The following is a 5483-nucleotide window of genomic DNA, read 5'->3' on the forward strand; positions in this document are numbered from 1 at the left end:
CAACCGAATTTGTGTCGATAATGCTGCCATTCTTGCAGCAAATGCCAAACTGAAAGCATCTTGTTCCCCAGGTCCAGATGGTGTTCCCTCGATTTTTGTCAAAAAGTGCATCAGCGGGCTTCTTGAACCACTTCGGCGAGTCTTCGAGCTATCACTCACTACTGGTACATTCCCTTCCTGCTGGAAAGCAGCGCACATGTTTCCAGTTCATAAAAAAGGAAACAAATCGAACATTGACAATTATCGGGGAATCTCGTGTTTAAGTGCTGTATCAAAACTGTTCGAGCTGGTTGTGTTAGATCCTATTTTCTTTCACTGCAAACACTACATTGCAGATGACCAACACGGTTTCATGCCTAAACGATCGACAACGACAAACCTGCTCTCGTTCACAACATATGTAATGGATGGATTCGCTGACGGATTGCAAACCGATGCTATTTATATGGATCTATCTGCGGCCTTCGACAAAATCAACCATGATATCGCAATAGCGAAGCTGGACAAACTCGGCATTCATGGACAACTTCTGCGCTGGTTTCGTTCCTACCTCGATGGAAGGCAACTCCAAATCAGCATTAAGGACTGTCTATCTGCACCATTCTTCGCTACATCCGGCATACCACAAGGAAGCCATCTCGGTCCAGTAATATTCCTCCTCTACTTTAATGACGTCAATTTCACATTACAAGGACCCCGCCTTTCTTTCGCCGACGACATGAAAATTTTTCAACATATACGGGATAAAACCGATGCCGAGCTTCTTCAGAGGGATCTGGACAGTTTTAGCACGTGGTGTGATCAAAACAGAATGGTTTTAAACCCGAGCAAATGCTCAATCGTTACGTTCACGCGGAAACGCCAACCGACTCAGTTTAACTACCATTTCTTCGGCTCGAGCATTCCAAGACACTCTCACATCAAAGATCTCGGAGTCATCATGGATTCGGCATTAACATTCAAACCACATACGTCATACATCGTGGATAAGGCATCACGACAGCTCGGGTTCATCTTCCGAATAGCGAAAAACTTCAGGGACGTATATTGTCTTAAATCGCTTTACTGCGCGTTGGTCCGCTCAACGTTAGAATATTGTTCAGCTGTTTGGAATCCGTACTACCAGAATGGGATTGACAGAATCGAGGCTGTCCAACGCAGGTTCATACGCTTCGCCCTTCGTCATCTCCCATGGCGAAACAGATTTCAGCTGCCGAGCTATGAAAACCGTTGCCAGCTTATACACCTCGATACACTCAGCATTCGGAGGGACTGCTTTCGAGCCCTGTTCGTCTCGGACTTACTCTCTGCCAGAGTGGATTGCCCTACAATCCTCGGACGTCTGGATCTTCAAGCCCGCGTTCGAGCTCTACGTAAAATCGAGCCCTGTTCGTCTCGGACTTACTCTCTGCCAGAGTGGATTGCCCTACAATCCTCGGACGTCTGGATCTTCAAGCCCGCGTTCGAGCTCTACGTAATAACTCCCTTCTGCGAGTTCCGTTCAGGAGAACCAACTATGGTTGCCAGAGCGCTGTAACCGGACTCCAACGAATTTTTAACAGTGTGGCGACGGCCTTTGACTTCAACCGGACGCGGAATGCTATAAAAGCGAAAATGTTGTCAATTTTAAAATGTAATTAGTTTAAGCAACCACCATTGGGGCCAAGGGGCTTGTTGGTGAAGGTAATAAACATAAACATAAACACAGAGAACATACGTCCATCCCAAGCGGAAAAGTTGAGTAAAAAATTACGGTATATCCAAAGGCAATTATAATGTTACCACCAGAGGTTGCTCTATCGTTATTCCGTGTATTGCGTGAATTTTACTGATTTGACAGTGAGCCATACAATAGATGTTCAAGTGATTGTCATAATTATATTGGGATATGCTAGTATGATGGTCGTAGTGTTCTAACGGATATTTGTACAAATGACAAAACAAATATTTTAAACTTGTTGGTTCGAACCTGGATGTCTGTTCTCTGTGACTTAGTTGTAATATATTAAGATTTTAAACGATTTCTGATTATCAAAGAAAATCATTAATATACACTAGAACAGGAATAATATCTGGTAGAATAATTGCAGGGAAATTAGTATTCGTGAACATTATTGCTTTCTGATTTGCTCAATAGTCGGGAAGAAGACAAAAGCGGAATCAATGCGAGGTTTTAATTGCATCACTGACGACTTAACATGCGTTGTTAGAAGCAGAATACAGTGGACTACACTAAATAGAGGACACACTTTGAGACAAACAGGCGCAAAATTTAGTCCTCCTACCGAAGACCGGTTTTACATTTCTTATAAAAGAAATGTATAGAATTCGCTCAAACTTTCAAGATTTTTTCCGCGGTCCGGAGGGCCGAGTCTTATATACCAGTCGACTCAGCTCGACGAATAGGGACAATGTCTGTGTGTATGTGTCTGTGTGTATGTAACGGACAAACTCTCATTCGTATTTCTCAGCAATGGCTGAACCGATCTTATCCAAACTAATTTTAAATGAAAGACCTATCAAATAGCAAGAATGCTATTAATTTGTTTTTGATTCTGATGTTTAGTTTCGAAGATATGAATGTTTAAATGTTTTAAAATGGCGTTCTTTGAAGTTTTTTTAAATTATCTGCCGAAATTGACAACATAGATTAACACTTTATATATTTTTAGGCAGCTTATACGAATACCTTTCGAACAAGCTATAGATTGTTGAAATCAGACTATTATCAAAAGAGATATTCAACATTAAATGCGGACGAAGGATTTTTACCATTTCCCATTGCCAGAAATATGACCAAAAATATGTAATCTACACGCAGAAAAAAAATTAGTAACAATAACAAATTTTGGTTTTGATCAACAATTTTCCCGTTTGATATAGTGACAAACAAGATTCAGGTTTGATTTAATCAATACTGTTGGTTGAAATTACCAACAAATTCATTCGAAGGCTTTTCAGTAGTTTCAACAAATAATCACCGAACACTTTCAAGTTGTCTGGAAGGAACTTGGTAACTTATCAGTGCAAAAATGTTCATTTGTGCGAATCTTCTGACTGCAATTTTTCTAACTTATAACCATCGGATCGATCTGAAACAGATCGGAAAATGAAAAGCGAAACAAATAACTCCAACCAATGGCGTAGCCAAGAGAAGGTTTTAGGGTTTAACACCATACAACTCCCCACCCCCAACCCAAAAAAAAAATGGATTGAAGTTGATAATATTTATTGATGCTGACTGATTTAATTCAATATTACAATAACAATTATCCGATCCGTACATTGATAACCTGTTGTTATAAACATCATGAGGACTTTTGATAAGTTGTCGGAATGGGGTCCTGATATGTAACTGATCTATTGGTCTTGATTTCATAATCATAATCTTCAGATTTCTTTTCAAATTGAGCTCGCTTTTGTAGAGGTGTACTGTAATAAGGGTCTTTATTTAATAGGAAGCGAAGTTAAAATTGATTTAATGTCTATGAAACATAGAACTGCTCACCAAAAAATGCATAACTTTCAACATTTGCTAAAAATATTTTTGCCTTTCTCATTCACTCTAAAATTCGTCAATCTAATCCCGACCCGGAGGGCCGAGTGTCATATGCCAATCGACTCAGTTCGTCGAGATCGGAAAATGTGACCTCTGGTTCTCAGAGATGGCTGGACCGATTTGCACAAAGGTACAACCTTCCCATCGGCTGCTATTGATTTTTTTTATTGATTAGACTTCCGGTTCCGGAGTTAAGAGTTGTAGAGTGCAATCACACAGCTGGCTTTATTTTTACATTGGGCAAAATAAGGGAAGTTTGGGTTTTGGGGTATTTAAACCCCAAAATCACCTAATTGTTTATAAAAAACCTTATATCTCTGATCCACGCTGGAAATCGTACATGAATTGTACTGATTGTTACGTAAAAAAACCTCAGGAAGCTTGTTTGCGAGTGTACTACTTCACCCTGAAACCATTTATGCACCCCTCGACCGCTACACCGTTTTTCCCTACTGAGAAGAAATCGCTGGTTCACTGTACTGATGTAAACACAACATAAAGTACGATTACCCAGCTGGCCGAGAAATGTTACGATTACGTCTGGTGAATTTATTGCTATAATGCACACAATCAGGATATTTCACACTCCAATTACCTGCAGTACATTTATTCCGCTGATTTTGTGACCGGGAAGAGTCACAACAAGAGCATCGCACATTCGAGCCAACGGCATTTTACATCTTTGGCACCAGTCGCAAGAGGAAACCATTCCGGAATGGGCGAATTGCCCTGGTTTGTCCAGATGATGTTTGCCGCAATCATATTGGAGAAATAACACCATCACTGCAAGTCATCAAGGGAGATTAGCTTCGACGAATAAGACGTATTTCAATCAACTTACCGTTAAAATACTCGACTGCAACTACATCCTACGCGGGTTCACTTGGAGCAGGAGCAACCGTTAGCCTTCCAGGTTAGTTAATTGAATTGCACCACTTGTATATGTCCGGCCGAAGCTGGAATTTATTACCATACTACATAGTATATTTCTCTCCTCTCTGTGCACTGTTTTGATCGTGATCGATGTACATACATAAACAACATTTTCAAGCATATGAACAAGGGGCGCGCATAAGTGCATTATTGTTTCACTGCGTCCTACTTTCGGAGCATCGGTGAGATCACGAGAAAATCCGGCACACCGTTTTTTGATGAAATTTAGCAGCGTAACTGTTTTATCAGATCAGTTAGAAGGGTATATGTTCAGCCGTAGTTGGGCCTACAATTTACTACATAATCGTTTTCACCTCTCCCGCGAAATCTGGACCCGTATGAAGTATTTTTAAATTACTCGTACTTCCAAAATCATTTGGAGCTGCATCGTTCGAATATTTCTGAGGGGCATAACTGTAGAGATAGCGGAAATTCCTGTTTTCTCTGGTAAATAATAAAAACTGCTCTACAGTATATGCCCATCCGAAGTTGGGAACCAAGCAGAATATTACATCTCGGTCTTATTTCTCCGTTCTGTCAAAGCAAATTGTGTTACAATGCCGCCGACTACGTCATCGAGTGCAAAGAAGTCACCCGCGTTGAGGACGCTGCAAACCAAGCTGAAGTCGTATCAAAATATGTTCAGGGATATCTGTAGGTTCGCCGATTCGCTTGAAGTGGAAACTACAGCCAGCCAGGTGACGGTTTGACTGGAAAAACTTGAGGAGTTGTGGGAGAAGGTGAACGATGTGATCTTGGACATCGAAACACATGAAGACTTCGAAGCAGAGGATGACGCCTATGATGAGCAACAGTCGGAGTTTGGAAACCGCTACTACCAGGTGAAGTCGGTGCTATTAGACAAGGTCAAGGAGCTAGAAGAACCAGCTGTCCTGAACGCCTCCATCCGAGGACTCGACATGACACAACAACCCACCATTGAGCATGTGCGACTCCCACAAATCAAGTTGCAAACCTTCGATGGCAACAT

The sequence above is a fragment of the Topomyia yanbarensis genome, chromosome 1, assembly GCF_030247195.1.
Source record: "Topomyia yanbarensis strain Yona2022 chromosome 1, ASM3024719v1, whole genome shotgun sequence".
Classification (NCBI taxonomy): domain Eukaryota; kingdom Metazoa; phylum Arthropoda; class Insecta; order Diptera; family Culicidae; genus Topomyia; species Topomyia yanbarensis.